The following is a 10035-nucleotide window of genomic DNA, read 5'->3' on the forward strand; positions in this document are numbered from 1 at the left end:
AATTAAATTTAAAATGTAATAGAAAAGAATGTTATGGCAGTATAAAATTACCTACAGCATCTGGTAATCACTGGTGGTCTCCCATCCAAGTACTAACCAGGCCCAACACTGCATAGCTTCCAAGATCAGACGAGATTGGGCATGCCCAGTGTGGTTTGGCTGTAGGTGCTCAAAAACATTAACTTTAGACCTCTTTTACTTCTTAACTCAAGTAAATTCAATGATAAGTTGAAAAATGAAATGTAAAATGTAATAGAAAAGAATGTTATGGCTGCATAAAATGACCTACAGCACCTGGTATTCCCAGGTGGTCTCCCATCCAAGTACTAACCAGGCCCAACACTGCATAGCTTCCAAGATCAGACGAGATTGGGCATGTCCAGTGTGGTTTGGCTGTAGGTGCTCAAAAACATTAACTTTAGACCTCTATTACTTCTTAACTCAAGTAAATTCATTGATAAGTTGAAAAAATTAAATTTAAAATGTAATAGAAAAGAATGTTATGGCAGTATAAAATTACCTACAGCACGTGGTAATCCCTGGTGGTCTCCCATTCAAGTACTAACCACGCCCAACACTGCATAGCTTCCAAGTTCAGACGAGATTGGGCATGTCCAGTGTGGTTTGGCTGTAGGTGCTCAAAAACATTAACTTTAGACCTCTTTTACTTCTTAACTCAAGTAAATTCAATGATAAGTTGAAAAATGAAATGTAAAATGTAATAGAAAAGAATGTTATGGCAGTATAAAATTACCTACAGCACCTGGTATTCCCAGGTGGTCTCCCATCCAAGTACTAACCAGGCCCAACACTGCATAGCTTCCAAGATCAGACGAGATTGGGCATGTCCAGTGTGGTTTGGCTGTAGGTGCTCAAAACCATTAACTTTAGACCTCTTTTACTTCTTAACTCAAGTAAATTCATTGATAAGTTGAAAAAATTAAATGTAAAATGTAATAGAAAAGAATGTTATGGCAGTATAAAATTACCTACAGCACCTGGTATTCCCAGGTGGTCTCCCATCCAAGTACTAACCAGGCCCAACACTGCATAGTTTCCAAGATCAGACGAGATTGGGCATGTCCAGTGTGGTTTGGCTGTAGGTGCCCAAAAGTATTAAATTTATACCGCTATTACTTCTTAACTCAAGTAAATTCATTGATAAGTTGAAAAAATGTAATGTAAAATGTAATAGAAAAGAATGTTATGGCTATATAAAATTACCTACAGCACTAGGGATTCCTAGGTGGTCTCCCATCCAAGTACCATCCAGGCCCAACACTGCATCGCTTCCTTTATCAGACGAGATTGGGCATGTCCAGTGTGGTTTGGCTGTAGGTGCTCAAAGACATTAACTTTAGACCTCTTTTACTTCTTTACTCAAGTAAATTCATTGATAAGTTGAAAAGATGAAATGTAAAATGTAATAGACTGTTATTGCAGTATAAAATTACCTACAGCACCTGGGATTCCTAGGTGGTCTCCCATCCAAGTACTAACCAGGCCCAACACTGCATAGCTTCCAAGATCACACGAGATTGGGCATGTCCACTGTGGTTTGGCTGTAGGTGCTCAAAAACATTAACTTTAGACCTCTTTTACTTCTTTACTCAAGTAAATTCATTGATAAGTTGAAAAAATTAAATGTAAAATGTAATAGAAAAGAATGTTATGGCAGTATAAAATTACCTACAGAACCTGGGATTCCTAGGTAGTCTCCCATCCAAGTACAAACCAGTCCCAACACTGCATATCTTCCAAGATCAGACGAGATTGGGCATGTCCAGTGTGGTTTGGCTGTAGGTGCTCAAAACCATTAACTTTAGACCTCTTTTACTTCTTAACTCAAGTAAATTCATTGATAAGTTGAAAAAATTAAATGTAAAATGTAATAGAAAAGAATGTTATGGCAGTATAAAATTAACTACAGCACCTGGTATTCCCAGGTGGTCTCCCATCCAAGTACTAACCAGGCCCAACACTGCATAGTTTCCAAGATCAGACGAGATTGGGTATGTCCAGTGTGGTTTGGCTGTAGGTGCCCAAAAGCATTAAATTTATACCGCTATTACTTCTTAACTCAAGTAAATTTATTGATAAGTTGAAAAAATGAAATGTAAAATGTAATAGAAAAGAATGTTATGGCAGTATAAAATTACCTACAGCTCCTGGTATTCCCAGGTGGTCTCCCATCCAAGTACTAACCAGGCCCAACACTGTATAGCTTCCAAGATCAGACGAGATTGGGCATGTCCAGTGTGGTTTGGCTGTAGGTGCGCAAAAACATTAACTTTAGACCTCTTTTACTTCTTAACTCAAGTAAAGCCAATGATAAGTTGTAAATTTAAATGTAAAATATAATAGAAAAGAATGTTATGGCAGTATAAAATTACCTACAGCTCCTGGTATTCCCAGGTGGTCTCCCATCCAAGTACTAACCAGGCCCAACACTGCATAGCTTCCAAGATCAGACAAGATTGGGCATGTCCAGTGTGGTGGGGCTGTAGGTGCGCAAAAGCATTAACTTTAGACCTCTATTACTTCTTAACTCAAGTAAATTCATTGATAAGTTGAAAAAATTAAATGTAAAATGTAATAGAAAAGAATGTTATGGCAGTATAAAATTACCTACAGCACCTGGTATTCCCAGGTGGTCTCCCATCCAAGTACTAACCAGGCCCAACACTGCATAGCTTCCAAGATCAGATGAGATTGGGCATGTCCTGTGTGGTTTGGCTGTAGGTGCTCAAAAACATTAACTTTAGACCTCTTTTACTTCTTAACTCAAGTAAATTCATTGATAAGTTGAAAAAATTAAATGTAAAATGTTCTAGAAAAGAATGTTATGGCAGTATAAAATTACCTACAGCACCTGGTATTCCCAGGTGGTCTCCCATCCAAGTATTGACCATTCCCAACACTGCATAGCTTCCAAGATCAAACGACATTGGCCATGTCCAGTGTGGTTTGGCTATAGGTGCTGAAAAATATTAACTTTAGACCTCTTTTACTTCTTAACTCAAGTAAATTCATTGCTAAGTTGAAAAAATGTAATGTAAAATGTAATAGAAAAGAATGTTATGGCTATATAAAATTACCTATAGCACCTGGTATTCCCAGGTGGTCTCCCATCCAAGTACTAACCAGGCCCAACACTGCATAGCTTCCAAGATCAGACGAGATTGGGCATGTCCAGTGTGGTTTGGCTGTAGGTGCTCAAAAACATTAACTTTAGACCTCTATTACTTCTTAACTCAAGTAAATTCATTGATAAGTTGAAAAAATTAAATTTAAAATGTAATAGAAAAGAATGTTATGGCAGTATAAAATTACCTACAGCATCTGGTAATCACTGGTGGTCTCCCATCCAAGTACTAACCAGGCCCAACACTGCATAGCTTCCAAGATCAGACGAGATTGGGCATGTCCAGTGTGGTTTGGCTGTAGGTGCTCAAAAACATTAACTTTAGACCTCTTTTACTTCTTAACTCAAGTAAATTCAATGATAAGTTGAAAAATGAAATGTAAAATGTAATAGAAAAGAATGTTATGGCAGTATAAAATTACCTACAGCATCTGGTAATCCCAGGTGGTCTCCCATCCAAGTACTAACCAGGCCCAACACTGCATAGCTTCCAAGATCAGACGAGATTGGGCATGTCCAGTGTGGTTTGGCTGTAGGTGCTCAAAACCATTAACTTTAGACCTCTTTTACTTCTTAACTCAAGTAAATTCATTGATAAGTTGAAAAAATTAAATGTAAAATGTAATAGAAAAGAATGTTATGGCAGTATAAAATTACCTACAGCACCTGGTATTCCCAGGTGGTCTCCCATCCAAGTACTAACCAGGCCCAACACTGCATAGTTTCCAAGATCAGACGAGATTGGGCATGTCCAGTGTGGTTTGGCTGTAGGTGCCCAAAAGCATTAAATTTATACCGCTATTACTTCTTAACTCAAGTAAATTCATTGATAAGTTGAAAAAATTAAATGTAAAATGTAATAGAAAAGAATGTTATGGCAGTATAAAATTACCTACAGCACCTGGTATTCCCAGGTGGTCTCCCATCCAAGTACTAACCAGGCCCAACACTGCATAGCTTCCAAGATCAGACGAGATTGGGCATGTCCAGTGTGGTTTGGCTGTAGGTGCTCAAAAACATTAACTTTAGACCTCTTTTACTTCTTAACTCAAGTAAATTCAATGATAAGTTGTAAAATTAAAAGTAAAATATAATAGAAAAGAATGTTATGGCAGCATAAAATTACCTACAGCTTCTGGTATTCCCAGGTGGTCTCCCATCCAAGTACTAACCAGGCCCAACACTGCATAGCTTCCAAGATCAGACGAGATTGGGCATGTCCACTGTGGTTTGGCTGTAGGTGTACAAAAGCATTAACTTTAGACCTCTATTACTTCGTAACTCAAGTAAATTCATTGATAAGTTGAAAAAATTAAATGTAAAATGTAATAGAAAAGAATGTTATGGCTATATAAAATTACCTACAGCACCAGGGATTCCTAGGTGGTCTCCCATCCAAGTACTATCCAGGCCCAACACTGCATAGCTTCCAATATCAGACGAGATTGGGCATGTCCAGTGTGGTTTGGCTGTAGGTGCTCAAAGACATTAACTTTAGACCTCTTTTACTTCTTTACTCAAGTAAATTCATTGATAAGTTGAAAAAATTAAATGTAAAATGTAATAGACTGTTATGGCAGTATAAAATTACCTACAGCACCTGGGATTCCTAGGTGGTCTCCCATCCAAGTACTAACCAGGCCCAACACTGCATAGCTTCCAAGATCAGACGAGATTGGGCATGTCCACTGTGGTTTGGCTGTAGGTGCTCAAAAACATTAACTTTAGACCTCTTTTACTTCTTTACTCAAGTAAATTCATTGATAAGTTGAAAAAATTAAATGTAAAATGTAATAGAAAAGAATGTTATGGCAGTATAAAATTACCTACAGAACCTGGGATTCCTAGGTAGTCTCCCATCCAAGTACAAACCAGTCTCAACACTGCATAGCTTCCAAGATCAGACGAGATTGGGCATGTCCAGTGTGGTTTGGCTGTAGGTGCTAAAAGCCTTAACTTTAGACCTCTTTTACTTCTTAACTCAAGTAAATTCATTGATAAGTTGAAAAAATTATATGTAAAATGTAATAGAAAAGACTGTTATGGCAGTATAAAATTACCTACAGCACCTGGGATTCCTAGGTGGTCTCCTATCCAAGTACTAACCAGGTCCAACACTGCATAGCTTCCAAAATCAGACGAGATTGGGCATGTCCAGTGTGGTTTGGCTGTAGGTGCTCAAAAACATTAACTTTAGACGTCTTTTACTTCTTAACTCAAGTAAATTCATTGATAAGTTGAAAAAATTAAATGTAAAATGTAATAGAAAAGAATGTTATGGCTGCATAAAATTACCTACAGCACCTGGTATTCCCAGGTGGTCTCCCATCCAAGTACTAACCAGGCCCAACACTGCATAGCTTCCAAGATCAGACGAGATTGGGCATGTCCAGTGTGGTTTGGCTGTAGGTGCTCAAAAACATTAACTTTAGACCTCTATTACTTCTTAACTCAAGTAAATTCATTGATAAGTTGAAAAAATTAAATTTAAAATGTAATAGAAAAGAATGTTATTACACTATAAAATTACCTACAGCACCTGGTAATCCCAGGTGGTCTCCCATCCAAGTACTAACCAGGCCCAACACTGCATAGCTTCCAAGTTCAGACGAGATTGGGCATGTCCAGTGTGGTTTGGCTGTAGGTGCTAAAAAACATAAACTTTAGACCTCTTTTACTTCTTAACTCAAGTAAATTCAATGATAAGTTGAAAAATGAAATGTAAAATGTAATAGAAAAGAATGTTATGGCAGTATAAAATTACCTACAGCACCTGGTATTCCCAGGTGGTCTCCCATCCAAGTACTAACCAGGCCCAACACTGCATAGCTTCCAAGATCAGACGAGATTGGGCATGTCCAGTGTGGTTTGGCTGTAGGTGCTCAAAAACATTAACTTTAGACCTCTTTTACTTCTTAACTCAATTAAATTCATTGATAAGTTGAAAAAATGAAATGTAAAATGTAATAGAAAAGAATGTTTTGGTTGTCTAAAATTACCTACAGCACCTGGTATTCCCAGGTGGTCTCCCATCCAAGTACAAACGAGGCCCAACACTGCATAGCTTCCAAGATCAGACAAGATTGGGCATGTCCAGTGTGGTTTGGCTGTAGGTGCTCAAAAGCATTAAATTTAGACCTCTATTACTTCTTAACTCAAGTAAATTCATTGATAAGTTGAAAAAATTAAATGTAAAATGTAATAGAAAAGAATGTTATGGTAGTATAAAATTACCTACAGCTCCTGGTATTCCCAGGTGGCCTCCCATCCAAGTACTAACCAGGCCCAACACTGCATAGCTTCCAAGATCAGACGAGATTGGGGATGTCCACTGTGGTTTGGCTGTAGGTGCTCAAAAGCGTTAAATTTAGACCGCTTTTACTTCTTAACACAAGTAAATTCATTGATAAGTTGAAAAAATTAAATGTAAAATGTAATAGAAAAGAATGTTATGGCAGTATAAAATTACCTACAGCACCTGGGATTCCTAGGTAGTCTCCCATTCAAGTACTAACCAGGCCCAACACTGCTTAGCTTCCCAGATCAGACGAGATTGGGCATGTCCAGTGTGGTTTGGCTGTAGGTGCTCAAAAACTTTAACTTTAGACCTCTATTACTTCTTAACTCAAGTAAATTCATTGATAAGTTGAAAAAATGAAATGTAAAATGTAATAGAAAAGAATGTTATGGCAGTATAAAATTACCTACAGCACCTTAGATTCCTAGGTGGTCTCCCATCCAAGTACTAACCAGGTCCAACACTGCATAGCTTCCAAGATCAGACGAGATTGGGCATGTCCAGTGTGGTTTGGCTGTAGGTGCTCAAAAACATTAACTTTAGACCTCTTTTACTTCTTAACTCAAGTAAATTCATTGATAAGTTGAAAAAATTAAATGTACAATGTAATAGAAAAGAATGTTATGGCTGCATAAAATTACCTACAGCACCTGGTATTCCCAGGTGGTCTCCCATCCAAGTACTAACCAGGCACAACACTGCATAGCTTCCAAGATCAGACGAGATTGGGCATGTCCAGTGTGGTTTGGCAGTAGGTGCTCAAAAACATTAACTTTAGACCTCTATTACTTCTTAACTCAAGTAAATTCATTGATAAGTTGAAAAATTTAAATGTAAAATGTAATAGAAAAGAATGTTCTGGCAGTATAAAATTACCTACAGCTCCTGGTATTCCCAGGTGGTCTCCCATCCAAGTACTAACCAGGCCCAACACTGCATACCTTCCAAGATCAGAAGAGATTGGGCATGTCCACTGTGGTTTGGCTGTAGGTGCTCAAAAGCATTAAATTTAGACCGCTTTTACTTCTTAACACAAGTAAAATCATTGATAAGTTGAAAAAATTAAATGTACAATGTAATAGAAAAGAATGTTATGGCAGTTTAAAATTACCTACAGCACCTGGGATTCCTAGGTAGTCTCTCATCCAAGTAGTAACCAGTCCCAACACTGCATAGCTTCCAAGATCAGACGAGATTGTGCATGTCCAGTGTGGTTTGGCTGTAGGTGCTCAAAAACAATAACTTTAGACCTGTATTACTTCTTAACTCAAGTAAATTCATTGATAAGTTGAAAAAATTAAATGTAAAATGTAATAGAAAAGAATGTTATGGCAGTATAAAATTACCTACTGCACCTGGTTTTCCCAGGTGGTCTCCCATCCAAGTTCTAACCTTACCCAACACTGCATAATCTACCAAGATAAGACGAGATTGGGCATGTCCAGTGTGGTTTGGCTATAGGTGCTGAAAAATATTAACTTTAGACCTCTTTTACTTCTTAACTCAAGTAAATTCATTGCTAAGTTGAAAAAATGTAATGTAAAATGTAATAGAAAAGAATGTTATGGCTATATAAAATTACCTATAGCACCTGGTATTCCCAGGTGGTCTCCCATCCAAGTACTAACCAGGCCCAACACTGCATAGCTTCCAAGATCAGACGAGATTGGGCATGTCCAGTGTGGTTTGGCTGTAGGTGCTCAAAAACATTAACTTTAGACCTCTATTACTTCTTAACTCAAGTAAATTCATTGATAAGTTGAAAAAATTAAATTTAAAATGTAATAGAAAAGAATGTTATGGCAGTATAAAATTACCTACAGCATCTGGTAATCCCTGGTGGTCTCCCATCCAAGTACTAACCAGGCCCAACACTGCATAGCTTCCAAGTTCAGACGAGATTGGGCATGTCCAGTGTGGTTTGGCTGTAGGTGCTCAAAAACATTAACTTTAGACCTCTTTTACTTCTTAACTCAAGTAAATTCAATGATAAGTTGAAAAATGAAATGTAAAATGTAATAGAAAAGAATGTTATGGCAGTATAAAATTACCTACAGCATCTGGTATTCCCAAGTGGTCTCCCATCCAAGTACTAACCAGGCCCAACACTGCATAGCTTCCAAGATCAGACGAGATTGGGCATGTCCAGTGTGGTTTGGCTGTAGGTGCTCAAAACCATTAACTTTAGACCTCTTTTACTTCTTAACTCAAGTAAATTCATTGATAAGTTGAAAAAATTAAATGTAAAATGTAATAGAAAAGAATGTTATGGCAGTATAAAATTACCTACAGCACCTGGTATTCCCAGGTGGTCTCCCATCCAAGTACTAACCAGGCCCAACACTGCATAGTTTCCAAGATCAGACGAGATTGGGCATGTCCAGTGTGGTTTGGCTGTTGGTGCCCAAAAGCTTTCAATTTATACCGCTATTACTTCTTAACTCAAGTAAATTCATTGATAAGTTGAAAAAATTAAATGTAAAATGTAATAGAAAAGAATGTTATGGCAGTATAAAATTACCTACAGCACCTGGTATTCCCAGGTGGTCTCCCATCCAAGTACTAACCAGGCCCAACACTGCATAGCTTCCAAGATCAGACGAGCTTGGGCATGTCCAGTGTGGTTTGGCTGTAGGTGCTCAAAAACATTAACTTTAGACCTCTTTTACTTCTTAACTCAAGTAATTTCAATGATAAGTTGTAAAATTAAATGTAAAATATAATAGAAAAGAATGTTATGGCAGTATAAAATTACCTACAGCTCCTGGTATTCCCAGCTGGTCTCCCATCCAAGTACTAACCAGGCTCAACACTGCATAGCTTCCAAGATCAGACGAGATTGGGCATGTCCACTGTGGTTTGGCTGTAGGTGTGCAAAAGCATTAACTTTAGACCTCTATTACTTCGTAACTCAAGTAAATTCATTGATAAGTTGAAAAAATTAAATGTAAAATGTAATAGAAAAGAATGTTATGGCAGTATAAAATTACCTACAGCACCAGGGATTCCTAGGTGGTCTCCCATCCAAGTACTATCCAGGCCCAACACTGCATAGCTTTCAATATCAGACGAGATTTGGCATGTCCAGTGTGGTTTGGCTGTAGGTTCTCAAAGACATTAACTTTAGACCTCTTTTACTTCTTTACTCAAGTAAATTCATTGATAAGTTGAAAAAATTAAATGTAAAATGTAATAGACTGTTATGGCAGTATAAAATTATCGACAGCACCTGGGATTCCTAGGTGGTCTCCCATCCTAGTACTAACCAGGCCCAACACTGCATAGCTTCCAAGATCAGACAAGATTGGGCATGTCCACTGTGGTTTGGCTGTATGTGCTAAAAGCCTTAACTTTAGACCTCTTTTACTTCTTAACTCAAGTAAATTCATTGATAAGTTGAAAAAATTATATGTAAAATGTAATAGAAAAGAATGTTATGGCTGCATAAAATTACCTACAGCACCTGGTATTCACAGGTGGTCTCCCATCCAAGTTCTAACCAGGCCCAACACTGCATAGCTTCCAAGATCAGACGAGATTGGGCATGTCCAGTGTGGTTTGGCTGTAGGTGCTCAAAAACATTAACTTTAGA

At 37.7% G+C, this 10035-nt stretch overlaps 8 non-coding genes and 31 pseudogenes across 8 annotated transcripts; all 39 read right to left on the reverse strand.

Moving 5' to 3' along the window:
• Positions 1-48: 48 nt before the first annotated feature.
• On the reverse strand, positions 49-167 carry LOC148436529 (5S ribosomal RNA; annotated as a pseudogene).
• Positions 168-282: 115 nt separating this feature from the next.
• LOC148436530 (5S ribosomal RNA) lies at positions 283-401 on the reverse strand. Its single transcript, XR_015876432.1, has one exon. It is a non-coding gene; the product is annotated as a 5S ribosomal RNA (ribosomal RNA).
• A 116-nt stretch (positions 402-517) lies between these two features.
• LOC148436531 (5S ribosomal RNA) lies at positions 518-636 on the reverse strand (annotated as a pseudogene).
• A 115-nt stretch (positions 637-751) lies between these two features.
• Positions 752-870, reverse strand: LOC148436532 (5S ribosomal RNA). The gene has a single exon (XR_015876218.1). It is a non-coding gene; the product is annotated as a 5S ribosomal RNA (ribosomal RNA).
• A 116-nt stretch (positions 871-986) lies between these two features.
• Positions 987-1105, reverse strand: LOC148436533 (5S ribosomal RNA). Its single transcript, XR_015876444.1, has one exon. It is a non-coding gene; the product is annotated as a 5S ribosomal RNA (ribosomal RNA).
• Positions 1106-1451: 346 nt separating this feature from the next.
• LOC148436534 (5S ribosomal RNA) lies at positions 1452-1570 on the reverse strand (annotated as a pseudogene).
• A 116-nt stretch (positions 1571-1686) lies between these two features.
• On the reverse strand, positions 1687-1805 carry LOC148436535 (5S ribosomal RNA; annotated as a pseudogene).
• A 116-nt stretch (positions 1806-1921) lies between these two features.
• On the reverse strand, positions 1922-2040 carry LOC148436536 (5S ribosomal RNA). The gene has a single exon (XR_015876340.1). It is a non-coding gene; the product is annotated as a 5S ribosomal RNA (ribosomal RNA).
• A 116-nt stretch (positions 2041-2156) lies between these two features.
• Positions 2157-2275, reverse strand: LOC148436537 (5S ribosomal RNA; annotated as a pseudogene).
• Positions 2276-2390: 115 nt separating this feature from the next.
• Positions 2391-2509, reverse strand: LOC148436538 (5S ribosomal RNA; annotated as a pseudogene).
• Positions 2510-2625: 116 nt separating this feature from the next.
• LOC148436539 (5S ribosomal RNA) lies at positions 2626-2744 on the reverse strand (annotated as a pseudogene).
• Positions 2745-3095: 351 nt separating this feature from the next.
• Positions 3096-3214, reverse strand: LOC148436540 (5S ribosomal RNA; annotated as a pseudogene).
• A 116-nt stretch (positions 3215-3330) lies between these two features.
• Positions 3331-3449, reverse strand: LOC148436541 (5S ribosomal RNA; annotated as a pseudogene).
• Positions 3450-3564: 115 nt separating this feature from the next.
• On the reverse strand, positions 3565-3683 carry LOC148436542 (5S ribosomal RNA; annotated as a pseudogene).
• A 116-nt stretch (positions 3684-3799) lies between these two features.
• LOC148436543 (5S ribosomal RNA) lies at positions 3800-3918 on the reverse strand. Its single transcript, XR_015876445.1, has one exon. It is a non-coding gene; the product is annotated as a 5S ribosomal RNA (ribosomal RNA).
• Positions 3919-4034: 116 nt separating this feature from the next.
• On the reverse strand, positions 4035-4153 carry LOC148436544 (5S ribosomal RNA). Its single transcript, XR_015876220.1, has one exon. It is a non-coding gene; the product is annotated as a 5S ribosomal RNA (ribosomal RNA).
• A 115-nt stretch (positions 4154-4268) lies between these two features.
• LOC148436545 (5S ribosomal RNA) lies at positions 4269-4387 on the reverse strand (annotated as a pseudogene).
• Positions 4388-4503: 116 nt separating this feature from the next.
• Positions 4504-4622, reverse strand: LOC148436546 (5S ribosomal RNA; annotated as a pseudogene).
• A 111-nt stretch (positions 4623-4733) lies between these two features.
• LOC148436547 (5S ribosomal RNA) lies at positions 4734-4852 on the reverse strand (annotated as a pseudogene).
• A 116-nt stretch (positions 4853-4968) lies between these two features.
• LOC148436548 (5S ribosomal RNA) lies at positions 4969-5087 on the reverse strand (annotated as a pseudogene).
• A 115-nt stretch (positions 5088-5202) lies between these two features.
• On the reverse strand, positions 5203-5321 carry LOC148436549 (5S ribosomal RNA; annotated as a pseudogene).
• Positions 5322-5437: 116 nt separating this feature from the next.
• Positions 5438-5556, reverse strand: LOC148436550 (5S ribosomal RNA). The gene has a single exon (XR_015876221.1). It is a non-coding gene; the product is annotated as a 5S ribosomal RNA (ribosomal RNA).
• A 116-nt stretch (positions 5557-5672) lies between these two features.
• Positions 5673-5791, reverse strand: LOC148436551 (5S ribosomal RNA; annotated as a pseudogene).
• A 115-nt stretch (positions 5792-5906) lies between these two features.
• LOC148436552 (5S ribosomal RNA) lies at positions 5907-6025 on the reverse strand. Its single transcript, XR_015876222.1, has one exon. It is a non-coding gene; the product is annotated as a 5S ribosomal RNA (ribosomal RNA).
• Positions 6026-6141: 116 nt separating this feature from the next.
• LOC148436553 (5S ribosomal RNA) lies at positions 6142-6260 on the reverse strand (annotated as a pseudogene).
• Positions 6261-6376: 116 nt separating this feature from the next.
• On the reverse strand, positions 6377-6495 carry LOC148436554 (5S ribosomal RNA; annotated as a pseudogene).
• Positions 6496-6611: 116 nt separating this feature from the next.
• Positions 6612-6730, reverse strand: LOC148436555 (5S ribosomal RNA; annotated as a pseudogene).
• A 116-nt stretch (positions 6731-6846) lies between these two features.
• LOC148436556 (5S ribosomal RNA) lies at positions 6847-6965 on the reverse strand (annotated as a pseudogene).
• Positions 6966-7081: 116 nt separating this feature from the next.
• LOC148436557 (5S ribosomal RNA) lies at positions 7082-7200 on the reverse strand (annotated as a pseudogene).
• A 116-nt stretch (positions 7201-7316) lies between these two features.
• On the reverse strand, positions 7317-7435 carry LOC148436558 (5S ribosomal RNA; annotated as a pseudogene).
• Positions 7436-8022: 587 nt separating this feature from the next.
• Positions 8023-8141, reverse strand: LOC148436559 (5S ribosomal RNA; annotated as a pseudogene).
• Positions 8142-8257: 116 nt separating this feature from the next.
• LOC148436560 (5S ribosomal RNA) lies at positions 8258-8376 on the reverse strand (annotated as a pseudogene).
• Positions 8377-8491: 115 nt separating this feature from the next.
• Positions 8492-8610, reverse strand: LOC148436561 (5S ribosomal RNA; annotated as a pseudogene).
• Positions 8611-8726: 116 nt separating this feature from the next.
• On the reverse strand, positions 8727-8845 carry LOC148436562 (5S ribosomal RNA; annotated as a pseudogene).
• A 116-nt stretch (positions 8846-8961) lies between these two features.
• On the reverse strand, positions 8962-9080 carry LOC148436563 (5S ribosomal RNA; annotated as a pseudogene).
• Positions 9081-9195: 115 nt separating this feature from the next.
• Positions 9196-9314, reverse strand: LOC148436564 (5S ribosomal RNA; annotated as a pseudogene).
• Positions 9315-9430: 116 nt separating this feature from the next.
• On the reverse strand, positions 9431-9549 carry LOC148436565 (5S ribosomal RNA; annotated as a pseudogene).
• A 111-nt stretch (positions 9550-9660) lies between these two features.
• LOC148436566 (5S ribosomal RNA) lies at positions 9661-9779 on the reverse strand (annotated as a pseudogene).
• A 115-nt stretch (positions 9780-9894) lies between these two features.
• Positions 9895-10013, reverse strand: LOC148436567 (5S ribosomal RNA; annotated as a pseudogene).
• Between the last annotated feature and the right edge of the window lie 22 nt (positions 10014-10035).

The sequence above is a fragment of the Taudactylus pleione genome, unplaced genomic scaffold (assembly GCF_031769625.1).
Source record: "Taudactylus pleione unplaced genomic scaffold, aTauple2 ptg001778l, whole genome shotgun sequence".
Lineage (NCBI taxonomy): Eukaryota > Metazoa > Chordata > Amphibia > Anura > Myobatrachidae > Taudactylus > Taudactylus pleione.